This window comes from Camelus dromedarius, chromosome 12, assembly GCF_036321535.1.
Source record: "Camelus dromedarius isolate mCamDro1 chromosome 12, mCamDro1.pat, whole genome shotgun sequence".
Classification (NCBI taxonomy): Eukaryota; Metazoa; Chordata; class Mammalia; order Artiodactyla; family Camelidae; genus Camelus; species Camelus dromedarius.
In genome coordinates, this window is record NC_087447.1 from 52,871,315 (window position 1) to 52,890,759 (window position 19,445).

At 47.6% G+C, this 19,445-nt stretch overlaps 1 protein-coding gene across 1 annotated transcript in view; it reads right to left on the reverse strand.

The window, feature by feature from the left end:
* TENM4 (teneurin transmembrane protein 4) overlaps positions 1–19,445 on the reverse strand; it is a 2,614,938-nt gene that overhangs the window by 755,733 nt on the left and 1,839,760 nt on the right. The window lies entirely within an intron of this gene.

The window sequence follows — 19,445 nt, forward strand, 5'->3', positions numbered from 1 at the left end:
CTAAATGACTTGTTTCAGGTAACATAGCATGCTGTTGTGACAAAAGTTGGCTACAGTGTGAAACTAGGCTAGGTGAGATTTGAGGGCCAAGGCCCAGAACAGAGATGAATGGCTTTCCTCTTAGACCACTGATTGTCTCCCAACATAGGCTGTGCGTCTCTGACAATTTCCATCCTTGAAAAGTCAGGGTCCTGCGGTATGCAATCTCACTTTTCTGGATAAGAGTGAGATGGGTCTAAATCTCAGCATTTTTGGAACTTGATTAGAAGTCACAATGTCTCCTTCAACATTTTCCCAAGGAGGGTGTATGTCCCTTAAGCAAATAAGACTCTGTCTCCTCTGAGCTTCCTGGTCAAAGTGTCCCAGGAGGCAACCAGTCATTCACACATTAGTATGTTTTAACTCTCTCTAAAAAGATAAATCTTTGAGGCTAAGACTCTGAAAGGCTAGAGGTGAGTTAGGGGAAGGTAATGCTCTGCTCTCTCCTCTTTGTGCTGTGAAATTCTATTTATTTGTTAAGATTCTGCTCAAATGTCATTTCTTCCAGAAAGCCTTCCTTGATCTCTCTTGTTAGAGAGATTGCTCTCTTTTTGCTGCTTCAATAAATAATATATTTTCTTATATTCTAGCCCAGTACTTCTCATAATTTCTTCCACATGTTCAGTTATTTGTGTGTTCATCCTTTTTGGGGGGTTGTTGGGGTAGGGGAGGTAATTAGGTTTATTTATTTATTTGTTTTTAATAGCAGTACTGGGATAGAACTCAGGACCTCATGCATGCTGAGCACACACTCTATCACTGAGCTTTACCCTCCCCTCTGTGTGTTTATCTTATATTCCTTATGTTTATTCCAGGACTGGGAGCCCCTCGAGGGCAGTGGGTACTTTTACTTCCTTACCCTCATGTATTGGCTAACTCAGAAAAGGTAAGGTTATCTTTTGGTATCTTAAAGCTTTGAAATTACTTCAAAGTCAGATGTAACGTGGTTATGGACAGTTTTGCACAGCCTTCTCTGGCTCCTGGGCTATCTCTCTGCAGCCAAGTTTGTACCACCTGAAAAGGAGACTTCAGTCTCCTCTCTACTCTCATAGTCAAGTGCAGAACCAGAGGTCCCTACCCAGTGTGTACTGCGTACCTATCTGCTCTGGTTTTAGTTAATGCAGGATAGATTCCCAGCTATGGCTCTTCCCAGCTTGGTGATCCTGAACAAGTTACATCATCTCCCTCTTCAGTTTCCTCTTTTATAAAATAGACATAATACTTGCCTCTTAAGGCTGTCGTTCTGAGGATTGGGGATATTACATCTGCAGTACTTAGCACAATGTTTTGCACATAGTAATCTCAGCAAGTAGTAGCAATTATTATTTTTTCAATGAGGTAAAGAACAAAAAATGCTTAACAGTGTTGGGCATATAGCAAGGACTGTGTGTAAGCTGACATTTTTGTTCTTGTCTTAGGAAAGTAGCAAAATGTAGTTGTTAAGAGCAAAAGCTTTGGAATCTGCTTTGGGTCAAATCCCTGTTTGCTAATTGCCAGTGAAGATATTTCGGGAAAATTACTTAACATTTCCAAGAGCAGATTCCTCATCCCTAAGATGGGGGATATTGCTACCTTATAGAATTGTTACGATGATTTAGAGAGGGAAAAAGGATTTCAAAAGTTGTGATAGATGGCATTTACTAAAGATGGCCACAAAAATATCTCTCATCCGACACGTTCTTCCAGGGCCTGTCACCACCCACCCCACCCCATCAAGAGCCAGAGTCTAATTTCGCTCTCCTGGAACCTAGGTGGGTTTGTGGGCCACTGTAATCTACAGAATGCAGCAGTCGTGACAATGGGTCACCTCCTGGGCCAGGCCATAAAAATGTGCCTTGGCTTCCACCTGTTGCCACTTGCTTTTGGAACCCTGAGCTGCCACGTAAGAAGTCCACAAGCGGAGAGGAAGTGCAGGCCACGTGAAGAGGCCACTCTAGGCGCCCTGCCAATGGCCCCAGCGGAGCCCCAGCCAATGTCCAGCATCAGCTGCACAGATATGGGGTGAAGATGTTTCTTGGTGATTCCGGCCTTTGAGCCTTCCCAGCTGAGGACGCAGACATCGGGCTGTAGAGAGGCTGTTCTTGCTTGACCCACAGAAACTGAGTTGTTTTAAGCTGTGGATTTTGGATTAATTTGTTATGCAGCAATAGTTATCGGGACAGAGTTCCAGTAAAGCGCTAGGACACAGTAAAGATCGGATAAGAGGAAGCAACAGTATGCTATTACAGCAGTTACTAGAGTTACGATTATCCCATGGGGGCATGTCCACCTGAGAAGCCCTAGTGTGCTCGCCCGCTGCCTGGAGAACCCCGCCCTTCAGGCTTCTGCCCCGCCCACCAGCCTCTCAGCCAATGGGAATCCAGCCTGTAAGCCTCCCTCTGCCCGCCCCTCCTCCTGGTTGTTGGGGCGGAAGAGATGGAGCCTGTGCCGAAGTGATTTTTATTGGCGTCCGGAGTCAAAACCGCGGCAGTGCTGGGAGCCCTCCTTCCTTGTTTGGGCACAGCTGTCTGCGCCGACCTGCAGCGAGGAGCGAGAGCTCCAGCTGCTTTTGTGTAGGACTGGCCGGCCTTGCCTGGGTGCGAACAGCCTCGTTAATCTCCTGTCCTCTGCCGCTGCTACACGGTGACTGGACAGAGGTCAGCTTCATTGGACACATTCTTTGTTGCAGTTAAGCCAAGCCCTTCAGCTCTCAGAATTGGTTTAAGCTTGATTAACTCGTGAGGAAAAGGAAAATTTACATTTGGGGGACTGGAGAATAAGATGCTTAAGCTGCTCTCTTAAACATAAATGCTTTTCCATCTTGCTACTTTCAAAGCTTTGCTTCCTCACTTGCTTGCTCTCACTCTCTCTCTCTCTCCCTCCCTTCTTCCCACTCCTCACCCCCTTCTACTCCTCTACTCCCTTCCCCTCCTTTTGCTCTCAAACTGGCTTTCTCTCTCCTCTCCTCCACTCTACTGTTTGCTCTCTTTTTCCCCCTCCCTCTGCACCCTCTCTGTTCTCTCCCATACCTTCCCTTTCTCTCCATTGTGTCTCCCCATTTTCCTCTCTCTGCTTGTCTCCTTCCAGCTTTGAGATGTCACTTTTCAGCACCTTTGTTCCTGAGTGGCAAAAACCTGTAGCTGTCTTTGAAGCTGACCCCAGTGTGGTCCCCAAAGGGTTACAGAGGGAAGCTGGAATCCTGGAACTTCTGCAGTTAGCTCTGCTTAGGTTGCAAGCATCCGTGGTGGAGAATTCACCCAGCAACGTGTTGCACACCCAAAGGGCCAAATCTTCCCTTGTCTGAGAGACACAGTACAAGTTGCCCTGGGGCTGGTGGCCCATTCACTGGGATGTTTCCCAGGCTGTCCCTGGGGGGTAGTTTTAAGGCAGTGAGCAAGGTAGAGATCTGAGGGTGATTAGGCTTCTCTCTGAAGGCTGAGGAAAGAGCCTTGGTCTTGGGGAAAAGATCTCTGGCCCCCATCAGCTGTGTGATCTCAGGCTAGTCACTTTACCTCTCTGAGCCTGTTCCTCACCATAAAGTTGGATAATGGCAGTCATCCTGCCTTCCCCAGGGAGCTATCATGAGGCTCCCATGAGCTAATGAATGAGTACACATTTTGTAAAGTATAAAGCGCTGCAGAAATTTAAATGCTTTTTATTATTGTTGTTCTCATGATCGTAATTTTTATGCCCCACTAATGCTCATCTTACAACTCATCAGCATTAAGAAGAATAAGCTCTAAGTGGTTGAAATCTTGTTTCTCCCTCGTGCGTGAATTTAAGGTGTACTTGTGGGAAATCAATATTACTGTTTCAAGAGGCCTTTATCAAGCCCCCTGCTTCTGCCCCACCTGCTCCTTTAAGCCTGGCAGGCCCTGCCCTACAAAAGAGGCTGGCAAAGCCAGAGTTGGTCCTGTTGGGACCTACCCCCTATGTCCCGCCCTTGCACCCCACACCCTGCTCCATTCCTGCAACTCCCCATTGTCTTGAAAGGCAGGAACCGGTCTTCCTTCCTGAGTCAGAGCAGCTTCTCTGAGGGTAGCCCAGTGCACCCCAGTGTGCCTCCATCTTGTGGATTCCTCTCCCCTCGCCTGGCTTCCCCCATCCTCAGCCTTGGTCTCTTGGGTTCCCCCTGGTGGCAGGTCCTGGCCAGGCCCACTGGACTGACCTCCAGGAGGTCCTATAGCTGGGGAAGCCATCCATCACCCATTTGGGAACTGGCTCCTCTGACCTGCAGATTTCCCCATCCGTGGAGGCTGCGGAGACCGCTGGCCGCAGGTGCCTGAGGGAGGAGCGAGGGCGGCTCCAGGGAAAGGCAGCCATCTCACCACCTGTGCTCGACTTGGCAGCCATCATAATCTTGTTACAACCTGATCAGCGTTCTTAGGCTGGCTCTGACCAGAAGCTCTGTTCCTCCCATGGCACACTGCCCCTTCTTGCTCCTTGCTCGGCCTCCGTCCCCTCTCTGAATCCAGGGGTAGGCTTCCCGGATTTGGCTCCCACGCCTACTCTACGAGGAGCTTTCATTGCAGTTTTACAGATGAAGAAACTGAGGGCCGGATATTAAATGACTTGTCTGAGGCCTGAGGGCTCTCGGAGTGGTGGAGCCAGAAGGTGGCTCAAAGTCGTGCTCTTTCCGTCCCAATACACTGCCTCTTCTTTGATTTTACAAAAATGTTAGTCTTGGCCTCTGCCTTCAGGGAGCTTAGGCCCTAATGGAACAGACATGCACATAAACAAATACCTACTACAAATGAGAGAATGGAGACATGCATCCATACCTCTGAAAATACAAAAGAGCTAGTTATCAAATTTTCTCGAAGAGCTGTTGGTAGTGACGGTGGTGGTGGTAGTGGTGGTGGTGGGTGTGTGTGTGTGTGTGTGTGTGTGTGTGTGTGTGTATGTGTGTGAGATACAACTTTTATAAGAAGAAGCTGTGGCGAAGCAGCTTCATCAGTGTTTTCCAGAGGTCAGAAAGTCCAGAGAGCAAATACAAAGTTCATGGGCCACAACTCCCCCAGCCCTACCAAGGGCAGACATCACTAATCAGTCTTTCCCAGTGAACCCAGATCTGGCTTCAAAATCCTTTGCAACAAAGAATCCAGGGGACTATAGCTTTTAATTGAGGCTGGCAGCCAAGAGAGCATTTTCAGCTATTCCACAGTATTAGACAAAATGTGTGTTTTCTAGAAGAAGAAAGAAACTTGGAGAAGAGAGTGACTTCTGTAGCTCCCTACAGTGGAAGAACACCCAAAGTCCCACCAGGCTCTGCTGCTCTGAGTGATTCTTCTTATCTCCTGTACATTAAAGAACCAGCCGTTATTGACTTCCTGCTAGTTGGCACTTAACGAGACATGAACAGGGAATACGGCCTTCTTCTCCTTCTCACAGCTACCAGTGAGGTAGTCATGATTATTGCCATTTTACAGAAGACAAAACTGAGGCTCAGAAACATAAATAACTTGCTCAAGGTCACACAGCCAAGAGGCGATAAAACCGATACCTGTGTTCAGGTCTGTATCACTCCCAAGCCAATTTATTGTTTTCTTCTTCTAAACTTATTACAAAATGTTTAAAAATTTTAAAGCTGTCAGATGAATACAGTGCACACCCTTGTCACTATTCCCCAGATAGGACATGAAACAAAGCCCTTTTTATTTTTGCAGAACACCTTACTGCCCTTTGTCGCACATAAAAAGAGGGATTTAATACAGTAATTGAGCAATGTTGAACATTTCTCAATGAAGCCTGCTTTTAGTGGAGTTTTAAAATTGAAATTGAAATCATCTCTTCGGATAGTTCGGCGACTGCAGCCAGGGAAGTCTGCAATGCGCAGACCCGCTCGTCTGAGGAGTAATTTAATGCTACAGACATAGATCTCCATTTCTCTTTTTTACCTTTAATCAATTTTAACAAGCCAGATGGTCATTGCAAATGGGTCCTCTAGCATCTCTCTTTTCTGCCTCTGCTGCTCTCGGGCATTTATTTAAATTTGGTTCCAGGCAACAATCTTATTCCTTCCTGTTCTCGACCATTCCTTGCTGCCGCTGTGGGTCACTCCGTAATCTTTGTAACTACATCTTCTCCAGCCCCTCGATTGGAATTAACCTTTCTTTCTCTACAATCTCCCCCAGCACATGGTAACCCGAGTAAAGCTTTCCTTTCGTTAGTTATTTCTGTGTGTAATTTCCCCATTAGACCCAGGCTTGCTCATCTATAACCTGCGTAGCAGTAATTATCGTAACTGCTAATGCTTTACAATTACCAAGCACTTTTCCTAGGCAGAATATTATTCAATACCTACAATATCTCTGAGATAAGTATTTTTTAATGTATTCAGTCTTATAAATATGGCCATGGAGCCTCAGAGAGGGGAGGCAACTTGCCCAAAGTCACACAGTTAGCTCGTTGTAAGGTACAGGAGCAAATTTAGTGCCCCTGCCCTGCAACTAGACTATAGAGTATTCTACACATAGTTTAAAAAACTGAGATTGAGTACAATGTAACCAAACTCCCAGTCATCAGTTCCCTTATTCGGTAAATATTTATTGTGCTCTTGTATTCCAGGAACTGTACTGGGCTCTAGGGAAGCAGTCGTGAATAAGGCAGAGGAGGGCTTTGTCTCATGGGGCTTAAAGTGTAATAGAGAGTAAGCAAGTAATCAAATAAACAAAATCTGGTAGGCTGAATAACACCCTCCCCCAAGATGTTTACATCCCAATCCTCAAAACTGGTGGATGTTAACTCACATGAGGAGAAGGACTTTGCAGACTGGATTAAGTTAAGGATTTTGAGTTGAAGGATGAACCTGGCTTACCTGGGTGGACCCAATGTAATAACCAGAGTTCTTAAGAAAGCGGAGCTAGAATCAGAGTCAGGGGTGGTGCAACGACCAAAACAAGAGGTTGGACTAATGTGATGAAAGACTGAAGAGGGCCACGAGCCAAGAAATGAGGGCAGCTTCCAGGAGCTGGAAAAGGTAAGGAAATGGATCCCCACTCAGAACCTCCAGAAGGAACGCAGTCCTGCTGACCCATCTGAAACTTCTGACTTCCAGGACTATAAGAAAATAATCTATGTTGCTTTAAGCCACTAAGATTGTGGTAATGTGTTACAGTAGCAATTGGAAACTAATACACAAGGTAATGACAGCTTATGAGCAGAGCTATGAAAAAAAGAAGCATCTTGATCATGTAACAACTGGAGGACTCTCTGAGGAGCGGGTGAGAGTGGACCAGTGCAAGGAAGAGCATTCCAGGCAGAGGAATAGTAGGCGCAAAGGCCCAGAGGAAGCACCACAATGAGGAACAAAGACAGGCCAGTGTGGCTAGACACTGGTGAAATGAGGCTGGAGTTAGGCTGCAGTTGGATCACACCAGGCCTATCGGCCATGGCAAGGGGTGTGGGAGTTTTTGCCTTTTTTTTTTTTTTTTTTGTATTTATCTTATTTTTTACAATTGAGTATAGTCAATTTACAATGTTGTGTTAGTTTCTGTTGTACAGCATAGTGATTCAGTTATACGTACACATATATTCCTTTTCATATTCTTTTTCATTATAGGCTATTACAAGGTATTGAATACATGGACTTTTGACTACAAGAAATGGGAAGCTCTTGAAGGATTTTAAACATTGCATTGTGTTGTCTGACGTTTCCAGCAGGACCAAGACCCTTCCTCCGTGTGGGGGAGAACTTAAGCCCAGTCAAGACCAACCCATCCTCCAGATTAGCCCTCCTGTGCTCTGCTAGGTTCTTAGAACAGGTCCAGTCTTCATTAGGAAGCATCAGGTTTCCTTCCTGCCAGCCTGGCTCCAGTTCTGTAGGGGCAGGTGCCCCGATGTGAACGGTGGGCAGCAGACTTCGCTGTCACCTCGGGTGTGATTTATTACAGCGAGGGAGGACTGAAGAGTGATGTGCACGGGAACTCAGCATTACTGAGCTTAGAAATGCCCTTGCCAAGGGGAGGGACTTATCATTTGAAGTATGTATAATTTTTATTTTTTATTTTTTTTAACATGAAGTATGTATAATTATTTTGCTTACTTTAGCTTTCGTCTTTAGACTGTAAGCTCTGTGAAATCAGGGACCATCTGTACTTTTCTCCCTGTATTTCCAGTGCTTGCATGCAATAAGTACTCTACAGGAACTTGTTAAAGCATGGGGTCAGTAATTTAGCTCACCTTTTATAGGTAACAGAAACAGGAAGAGGACTAATGAGCAGTGAAATACAAATATCAAAACAACCTACAGTCAATTCTGCTGAAATGCCTTTTCTTTCCCTTATTTCCTTCCTTCCTTCCTCTCCCCCAGCTCCTTTCTCTATTTCTCTCTCTCCCTCCTTTCCTCCTTCCTTTTCTCTCTCTCTCTTTCTTTCTTTTAATGGAGATACTGGGGGTTGAACCCAAGATCTCAGATTTGCTAAGCATATGCTGTACCACTGAGCTATACCCTTTCCCCTGAAATGCTTATTTTGAAAGCAGGAATTTGTTCTAAGGCAATTTATAGGAGGGACAATGTAAACATACCTACTTTCCCCAGTGAAAAACACTAAGTGAATGCCCAGATCCCAGCTGAACGGAGCCACATGAGAAGACACGAAAGGTACTCACAACATGTACATCAAACATCTGCCAGCTATCTTAGTCCACACACATCCACATCTGGGTTCCAAATCTCTATCCAGTTTCAGATCCTTCTTCACAGTACCTCAAGGTTCTGATGCCCACCTCCATAAGCAAACTCCAGGTCTTTTTCAAGGTAAAGGTAAAGGGCTATACTTATTATGGTATTTATGCATGTAACCATTTTTCTATATTTAAAACTGTGCTGCCATTTTTATTAGATTCCCATTTTTTTTTTTTTAGCTGTGTCATTGATTGGTGAAGTTTTTGAATGTTGTGGCCTTAACTCCATTTCTACCATAAACCTGGGGGGGGGGCGGTTTAATGAATGATTTTGGATAGCACAGTGATTTTCAGACCACATATGTGGTGTTAGATTATAACTGATTGTACTTTCTTCTGTCTACAACACCAGGCAAACAAGAAAACACACAGTGATTAGCAAGGAATTGACATGAAACCAGTGAGCACTGGGAGTGCTTCATAGTGTCCTTCTGGTATATAGGACACCACGCTTATTATCTACTTGTTTATTTTTCAACCATCCTTCCATCTATTTATTTGTTCTAGGCATTCTATCAAATGCCTATGATGTGTCAAGTCCCGAAATAAACCCTGGTGATACAGCAGAGAACAGATTTAAAGTCTTAGGAAGCCTTAACATTGGTAGAAAATAATAATATATAAATAAGAAATAATGAGAGCTGCAGTCAACCAAGTGTTTATGACCCCCTCCAAATTCATATTTTGAGATTATGCCCCCAAGCATGATGGTATCTGCAGGTGGGGCTCTGGGGAGGTGATGAGGTCACGAGGGTGGCGCCGTCATGAAAGGGATTAGTGCCCTCTTAAAGGAGCCCCCAGAGAGCTCCCTTCTTACTTTAGTCATGTGAGGACACAGTGAGAGGATGACTGTCTGTGAACCAGGAAGCAGTCCCTCAACAGACACCGAGTTTGTGAGCACCGTAACCTTGGGCTTCCTGCCTCCGGAACTGTGAGAAATACATTTCTGTTGTTTATAAGCCACCCGGTCTATGGCACGTCGTTGCAGCAGCCCCCAGCTGACTAAAACGATAATCAATCTTTATTACAGGCTTTCTTCGTTCTAGACACTATGATCAGCACTTTAAATACATGATTTTATTTAACCCTTTCAATACTCGGTGGTCACTGGCAGGCATTACCAATACGTGGGGCAGGCATTATTACTCTCCCTGTGGTTACAGAGGCTTAACAGCAATTTGCTCCCAGGCAGTCTGACCCCATAGCCTGTGATCCTGAGTGACACTGTTGACACCTGTCTGCCCCGCCTCTGCTTGATCACCTTTGGTGGTGGGGAACACCTTGCCTCTCAAAGCAGCCTGTTCTATCTTTGGTAGGATATCAAAGGGGTAAAAAATCCATCTTAATAGCTGGCACTAAAATTCACTGTAGGGGAGTATTGAATCTATTTAAGAAAATACATCAGGAAGCCACCACCTTTGGTGGTGCAAAGGAAGATGAGGGATAGAGTGAAAAGACACCAAGTTACACTGTTTTGCTTAAGCTTTTCATAGGAAACTATGGGTTGGGGCAGAGGAGAGGAGGATGAAGAAGAGAGAGAAGGTTCTGTGCAAGCTGGTGGAGTACCAGTGTCCAGGGGGAGTGGCCAGCGAGGGGGACTTATGGGTGAGGGGCTACAGGTTTTCAAAGGCTGAGGAGGCAAATGTTTCCATTTACATAGTTTGCTTTGCTGCGATGGAAGCCCTTTCCCTGTCCCAGACCTCCTCCGTAGAGTCTGGGGCACACCTGGGGGAAGATCAAAGCTGACGGGTCAGGTGTCAGACTGGGCTGGAATGGAGCATACCTGGGAAGGAAAGACCCCTGCACCTGCCAGCTAAGTGATGGCCAGTCACTCCTGGTCTTCTTCTGCCAGTAGAGGGACAGGAGAGCCACTGTTGGGAGTGGAGGAAATCAGAACTGGCTATGCAGTGAAGACGCGAGTTCCCGGGAATTTGCAGCCATCTGGAGAAGGCTGGGTTTGGGCTGGGAGCTCCATTTTTACAGGTCCATTTTTATGTAATTCTCAAAGGAAACTCAGATGGCCTCAGGGTTACAGTTGTTAGGAGCAAGGCTCTCAAATAGGGAAACTTGGGTCTGACTCCCTGTTTGGCCATTTAATGGGTGACCTTGGACAATTTGCTTAACCTGCCTGCACCTCAGTTTTTTTCATCTACAAATTGAAGATAAACTTCCCTACCTCGCAGGGTTATTTTAGGGTTATTTTGAGAACTGAACATACATAAAATGTTTAGCATAATGTCTGGCGTAATAATCAACCAATTGTTGTGGTTATAACTAACTCTAATGGCATGGTAGAAATAGCATAAGTTTTGTACTGGTTGAGACTGGGGTTCAAGATCCACTTCCATTACTTATTACATCTGTGTACCTGAGCCAGTGACTGAACATCTCTGGTTCTCAGTGAAATGGGGAATTAGCCTGGCAGGGCTGTGAGGATTAAATTACATAATAGAATCTGCTCACCACTCTGGTAGGCATGTAACAGGTACCCAAGATCAGTGCCAAGGCGAATCCATATGATGCCTTTTTGTGAATTAGGCTTTAACTTGGAAGACCCAGCCCTCCATATAGGTTTCAGCAGCACTCACCACCCTGGCCTGGGGGCTTTTGTGCAGTGTGCAACTGGCACATCTGTACGATGCAGGCTGCCAATGATGGGTGGCTGTTAGGGCTGTGCTGATTAGTATTCTTCTGCCTCTGACTTGCCCCCTTTGTTCTGGCGCAAGACTGTTCCACATTTGGAAGAAAGCACCTGAGCCCCTCCCTAATCTTCTCTCTCCTGGATCCAGCTGCCCTCCTTCTTGGGACCTGCTTTCCCCATCCTACTCTTTCCCTTCCTATCCTCCTCCTCTAGTCCTCCCTTCCCCCATCCCAGGATCCTGGCCACCCCTTCCTGTGCGGCCGGCCCGCTGGCTTAAAGACCACTCAGCTGGGAGGCTGGATCCAGCACCTCCCTCCAGCCTCCCAGGCCCAGCCTGGGTTCTGGAACAGCCTCAGCCGAGATAATCTCGTGTTTAATTGCCAACAGCAGTCAGGAGGAAGCAGATGATCACGGCCCAGAAAGGGCGAGAATCCCCGGTGGGGCAGTGGGTTGGCTGCAGAGCCATCGAAGGCTATTTTTAGTGCTGGACACAGAGGTTCCAGGGGAAAGTGCTGGGCTCCAAGGGGCCTGCCTGTGACTTTCAACCCCAGCCCTTTGTGGTGCCTCTTCCTCCACAGGCGAGGGAGCCAGGCTGCTCTTGGTGGAAGCTGTCCCTCTGCTGGAGGCCAAGGTGGGCCTGGACGGACTACAGTTGCTGGTGCTTTGTGGGGGGGTGGGGGGTGGAGTTAGGTGTTAACTCACTGCCAACAATTAGCGCCAGGGGCCCAGCTCTTGTATGGATCCCACTTTGCAGGAGAGAGAACTGGGCCTCAGAAGCATGAAATGACTTCCTTAAGGCTTTTCTGCAGGGAGTTCTCATGGTCGCCATCTTTGCTGCCACTTCCTCAGAGCATTTAGTCAGCAGGGTAGTGAGGGGTGCAGCCAGGAACCTTGAGTTTGCCTCCCCACCTCTGACTGGTGTGTGACCTGGGACAAGGTCCCTATCCTCTCTGAGTCCCAGGTTCCCCCCTGTGAGGTGGGGGCAGAGAGAGTTACCACGTTGTGTTGCTGGGAACCAAAGAAGGGAAAGCATGGAGAGCTCTGACAGGCATGCCTGGCCTACAAGAAGTACTCCGGAAATGCTGCCAGGCCCTCTACCAGCACTGGACATGCATCCCAGCCAATATTCATAGTAACATAGCAAGGCATTCTCTGCTCCATTTTTCAGATATGGAAACTGAGTCCTAGACATGGATTCAATTTCTAAAGCTGGGAAGGGTAGGAGAGGGGCCTTGAGCTCAGGGCTCTGCCCTCCCAGATCTAAGATCTTCCTTCCATGTACACTGGGACTTCCTGTGTGCTGTGTCCCTTGGGAATTTGAGCAGCAGGGCAAGGTGTAAAGAGAATGAAGTGTGTGTGTGCACATGGGAGTGTATGACATGTTAGCAAAGTTGGTGGGGAGAGAGAAGAAAGAACTGTAAGCCAGAGCTCTGGTTAACAAGGATCTAACTCCCCTTTCCTCCCTCCTGGCTCCCAGGGTGTCCTTGAGACAAATGATGCCCCAGAGTCATCCAGAGTGACCCCCCAGCCCCTCCATGGAATTACTCTCACATCCTGCCTGTGCTCAGTGCATCCTGAGGGGCTGTCAAAGCCAAGGGCTCTCCCTTCGCGGCTGGTCTGCCAGAGTCCAGGGCTGCCCCCACGGCCTGGTCCTGGGATGATCTGCTACCCCCAGGGCTTGGTATTTGCTGTCTCTCTCAGCCCCACCCTCTTCGCTCTGCCCTGACCATTTCTCCTCTAAATAGCTCTTACGTGCACCCTTTCCTCTCTACCCCAATGCCACCACCCCCAATTTAAACCTGCTTCTTTCAGCAGGACCATTGCCACAGCCTCTTCACTGGTCTCCCTGGCACAGGTCTGGGCCTCACCCCTAACCCACAGGGGCTGCCCCAGAGTGTGAATGTCACGGGGTCACCTCCCTCCTACATCCCAGCGTGAGCTTCCCAGGCCAACAACATCTTGATCTTCAAGTTCTTTCCTCAGTCTCATCTGAGTTCCACCCCGCCCCAAATACCTCAGTGGAGAAGCCCAAAGTTCCCAAAGGTGAGTCCCCAGAAAACAGACTTTTGGGAGGAGGAGCAGGGCAGAACATTCGAAGAGGAATTCAGCCTGGGAAAAATACCAGGAAAATACTGAGAATGAGGTTCAGCAGGTTTATTTGTTGCAGGACTTCACAGAGCCTTTTTTATGCTAATTTATGATTCAACTTATGCTAATTTAATTTATGACAAATTTATTCATGAGGCAAAAGCCCTCCAGCAGATCCCTGGCAAGGTAGCCCTGAAAACAGTATGAACTCTTAGTTTTAGCAGTAGCTGACACTAACACAGCACTTACTACATGCCAGGGGCTGATCCCTGTGCTCTGTTATAGTCACTCATTTACTCCCCAGCACTCTGGGAGGCAGGTGCTACCATCATCCTCATCTTACAGACAAGGACACTGAGGTACAGAGAAGTGACGTGACCTGCCTGCATTCACCCAGCTAGTCAGCTGGGGAGCTGGGATTCCAGCCCAGACATCCTCCAAAACCAGCACTTGTGATTTCGCTAGACCCCAACTTTCAGGACTTCTTAAGTACTTGGCATTGTGATGAGCGCCCTTGGTGCGTTCTTTCCTTTAATCCTCACAACAGCCCCACGGTTATTATTGAGGAAACAGAAATGAGGAGTGCCCACACGGAGCCAAGGGTGCTGAGGTGGGACTCGAAGCCAGGTCCTCCTGTGAATCGTGCATCACCAGCCCATCTTGCTCTGCAGAGAACAAGAAATCCTTTAAACAAGGGGCATCCCGGGGCTCCAGGGTCGGTGTGACAGAGGTGGAAACTGACTCCCCTGGAGCTAAAACTGTCTGCTGCTTCTTTCTAAGAAGCCTTGCAGTCTGCTTTCTCTCCCTCACTGCTTTTGTGCTCAGTCACCCCCAAACTTCTCCCTACATTCTTTACAATAGTTTTAACCCAGAGGCTATGCTCCCAGAGGAAGGTAATGGGCTGATAATCTCAGAAGAATGGACAGGCCCCCTCTGAGGTTCCCCCATGATGCCAGAAAGATTCATCATGGTTAAGGGGAATGTACCAGCTCCCTGATTGTTATCATCTTTTCTGTTCCATCCAGTTTTTTCCGATAAAACTTCAAGACCCCAACCTGAAGGTGGACTCACCATCTCTAAGGCATGAGCCTGTTGTGACTCCCCTTTGCCGGACAAAGCAATAAAGCTGCTCTTTTCTATCCTCCCAAGACTCTTCCTCTGAGTCTCAGTCCTTTTTAGGGTTATAGACTGGTTTTGCGGCAACAGGTGCTCCGTAAAATACCTGCTGGGAAATGCTTCTCTGGCATTCACCTGGAAATAGTCACTGTCAGCAAATTACATCATCCTGTTTTCTGCCACCACGATTTTGTGCTGTCCCCTCTCACCTGGTGTGCAGTCTCTCTACTCAGTCCTCCTGACACCAGGGAAGAGCTAAAATGAGGTCATATCTCTGGTTTTTCCAGACTTTTCCTTTCATAGCAGCTGTTCCCTTATCTGCGCGTCCTATGAAAATACTGTGCAGTGATGTTTTGTTTCAGTAGAGATCCCTCCCTTCAATCACTTTCTCCCTCATTCATTCATTCTTTCATCCATTCACTCAGGAAGTATTTATTGATCAACTACTGAGTGCAGGGCACTGTGCTAGGTCCTGGGGGGTACAGAAGTGAACAAAACAGAGGATGTAGCCCCTCAGGAATCTCACAGGATAGTGGGAGAAGACAGATACCAGGCCCAATAAAAAACCTGTATTTAGCATTTTTAAAGGGACAGGCTAGGGAGGGCTGGGAGTGGGAAGGACTGCAATTTTACACGGAATGCTAGAGAAGGTCAGCCTGAGGCTGCGACCATTGAGCAAAGACCTGGCAGAGGTGAGGGAGCCAGCCAGGAAGATGCCCTGGAGGAGGGTCACAGGCAGATGGAGGGAGGGGACGCAGAGGCTGCAGCAGGAGGCCCCTGTGGCTGTGGGGTGGAGAGGGGCAGTGGGGTAAGGAGGGGAGGGCAGGGTAGCAGAGATGCTCAAGAAAGTTTTCTTTATTTGGACTATTTCAGGAAATCTGAAGTCTTCCCCAGCAGTGTTCACTCCCAACTGATCATTAGTGTTTTCAGAAGGAGATATTTGATTAAGAACTAAAATGTGTGTGATCACTAAGTACCTAACCAGCACCAGTCTGGGGGCAATGAAAACCCAGGGAGTGAGGGGCCTGCTTTGCCTTTGACCTTGAGCGATCCCCTCCCATCTTGGACATTCTTCTGTCATCTGTATAAGGTACCAGAGGATGTCTCAGCAGGCCTTCTGATTCTGGCTTCAAGCTGTTTCCAAAGCCTCAGTTTTCTTTTCTGTGAAATGGGGGTTATAAGACATACCCCCATCCCTTTTTTGGTTGTTGCATCAAATCGGGGAAGGGTGTGCCCTTTTTTAAGTAAAATGTGGAGTTCAAACTAGATAAAGGCTAGTTTCAATAGAAACTCTATCATCATGTGGCAGTAACCAAATCTCTTAAATGATCAAAAGATCATTTCTGATCTTTGTCACATCCTTCCACTGATTGTAGAGGTGATGCTCTGACCTGGACACATTAGCATCATTTTACGGCCGAGGAAATTGTGCCTCAGAAGGACTAATTTACCTGCCCAAGGGAGCAGAGCTGGTGCGGGGAGGACCCAGATTCAAATTCCAGAGTGTGCCAAAGCCCACAGGGATTCCCCAGCCACACAGAGGCAAGGCTGAGGCCAAGGCCAAGCTTACAGAGAAGGACAAAACACAGCCAAGTCTGCAAAAACCAAATGAAAATTCCCAACCCTCCCTTACAGTTGCTGCTAGCCAGGAATGGGGGTGCCCAAACAGTGGAAAAGAGATGGGAGGGTGAAAGGTTCCCACTCCTGGGGAACCAGAGCCGTGGCCCGAGGCGCTGGGCCAGTTCAGGATGAGGCATGACATGGAGAAGCTCCTGGCCGGTCCTGGCTGCGGCCACATGTCCTCGTGGGCAGAGAGGGCCGTGCCCAGCCCCTGCCAGCGCATCTGTGGGTATCACAGGACCAAGGGTGTCAGCCATACCCGAAGGGATATTAAATACACTAAAATAGATACCAAAGACCCTACAAAACAAGAAGAGAGACTATAAAGGGGAAAAAACCAGAACATCATTTTATATATATTAAAATAAATAAAAGGCCTAAACAAAACTATCTTTATTAATATTTCCGCACTAGTGATAAGACAGATGGGTTGGAATTAGATACGGAGAAGTGTAATATTCTACAAAGGAAACTCTAGGGAGGCCCGGGGAGTTATGAAGGTCATTTCTCATTAAGGGTGAACTTTTCCATTCTGTCCTCCTCTGCCTTTATCCTAACGAAGCCTCTGCCAGAGCCAGCGATTCCCCACAGCTTTTGTGTGCTGGAAGCAGGCCGTGGCACCAAATGCCCCTCAGCTAGTCAGTTCAAGGCTGTTTTTAGTTCTGCCAAAAAATGAATGGGGCTGTTGTCTGCTCTTGGGCGGTGGAGCTTTTTTTTTTTTTTTTAATTGTCTCGTCAGCTGGTCTGGAATACAAGCAGCATGAACTGCATCTTTTGGACACCTAGCACAGGGGAAGGTGGGTTTCCCTTCACTCGGACCGCAGCAGAAGCAAAGATGCCTGAATTTCGGAGGTAGCGGGCTCCCCGGGAGAGCTGCGGGCTTTGTGGCAGACCGGTCCCCAGACACAGGAGCCTGGGCCGTAAACGTGCATCGTGCGGAGGAGGCTGTGTTGCTGTCTGTGTAGTGCCGGTAATGGAGTCTGGAACATTTGAAGAAGAAACACTTGCTCAAGAAGTGGATGGGTGAGATAATACTGGTGTGGTTCCCACGAGAGCAAATGTTTGTTGAAGGGGTGAGAGTGTGTGTAAAATTTTAGCAAAACAAATGACTATTGAGGAGTGTTATGGGTTGAATTGTGTCCTCCCAAAATAAATGCTGCAGTCCTGACCCCCAGCATCTCAGAATGTGACCTTATTTGGAAACAGGGTCTTTACAGCAGTAATCAAGTTCAAGTGAAGTCATTAGGATGGCCCAAAAGACTGGCGTCCTTATAAAAAGAGGAAATTTGGACCCAGAGACACACACAGGGAGAAGGCATGTGAAAATGAAGGCGGAGCCCAGGTGGTGCGTCCACAACCCAGCGATGGCCAGCAAACCACCGAAGCGAGACTGGAACACATTCTCCCTCACGGCCCTTAGAAGGCACCAACCCCACAGACACCCTGATCTTGCACTTCCAGCCTCCAGGACTGGGAGGCGATACACTTCTGCTGTTGAAGCGCTCAGTCTGTGGTGCTATGTTAGGGCGGCCCTGGGAAGCAAGTACAAGGAGCATGAGTGAAATTATGTGCTGTGCTATGTATGAATCCACGTGAAAACACAGAGGAAACTCCTCACACGGTACTGGCCTAGAGTAGATCCTTAATATTCGTTAAATGAATGAGTGAACAAGGTCACACATAAAGCATGGAGCCCAGAGCTGAGCAGCGGGCAGGTGCTCAGTGAGCATTTGCTAGTTGGTGGGTAGTCGGAGCCAACGTTTATACACCATTTACGATGAGTCAGGCAGTGCTCAAAGTGATTGTGCATGTATGTTACCCTCATTTGATCCTTACAACAACCCGATTATTTATCACATTTAAAAGAAAAGGAAACCTGTACGGAGAGGTTCAATCCCTTCCCTAAGTTTACCCAGCTAGAAGCAGAGTTAGTTTTTGGATCTGGTTGGTTTAGGATGAGGGTTTCTACTCTTAACCGCTGTTTGAAACAATGCATTGCAGAGCCTGGCACACAGTAGGTGCTCAGCTCCAAACCAGTAAGTAGATGAGGGTACGTGGGCCAAGCAGGGAGCACAGGGTCTCGTCCCTGGTGATCTGAGAGCTGAGACCTGGACCCTCTTGTCCTTTGTCTCCTAAGTTCCTCTGATTCAGACTGATTCCTCTCATGTGTCAGCACCTTCCCGAGTCCTTCTGGGGAGAGAGGAAGCCGACTTGATGCTGAAGAGGGGAGTGGAGCAGAGGGGGCGTCAGGCGGCTTGGCTGTCAGAGAGATGGGCACCAGCATCCTGCCTCCTCTCCATAACTCATCCCAAACCAAGTGCCCGGTGCTGACTGCGCTTCCCACTGCAGGGCCCCGCTGGCTGTTCACATGCTCCTCTTGTGCTGTGCCAAGGACCAGGCCTGGCAGTGATTTACGATGTCACAGGCCAGCGTCCTCTGCCCTGACCACGGTTCTTGGCCACAGGTTTAATTATTTAAACAGATTTTACATTTTACGAGCATGCCCTCAAGCCTGGCAGAGGAAAGCCTTAGGAGAAAAAAAATTTTTTGCTTGAAAGATTACATTGAAATATGCAAGGACAGAGGACAGGAAACGTTCCAAATGCCCACGTGGGAGTGTTGTGTTCAAGGCCCTTTCAAATTTTCCCCATTTTACCAGATCTCTCTTCAGCAAATGCACATTTCTGCCTCACTGCAGAATCAAGTAGTTCATCATCCTAGCAAGTCCACAATTTTGCTTCTGCTGGCCAACATTTTTGTAATGCCTATGCACCACACACACATGCGCGCGTGCGTGCGTGCGTTTGCTCATAGGATCTTCCTGTGCCCCTGTGCTGTGGTAGGGGCTGCATTAGTTAGCAAAACACACACAAATCCCTGCCCTCTGGGAGCATCCATTCTACAGTGGGAGTCTTCCTTATTCATTCCATGCAAACCATTTTCTCCCTCCCACGAGGGTCCCGCCAAAATGCTACTTCCTCTGGCTTCCCTGCTCTTCTGGGTGAAATCAATCGCTCAAGAGATGCTCTGTTGTTGTCTATCAGAGCCCATCCTTACTGCGCTGTAACTGCCAGTGGCCTTGATGTTCCCCTCTTTCTCAGACTGTGGACTCTTTGAGGGTAGGGACTGTCAAATTTTGTTTCTATCCCATCACCTGTGACAGTGTCTGGCACAAAGTAGGTGCTCATAATATGGATGGCCATCGGAAGACCCCTTTGCTTCTTCCTGGTTTAGAGACTCTCCTGTGCGTTCTCTCTACTCTGACATTTTCTGGTTT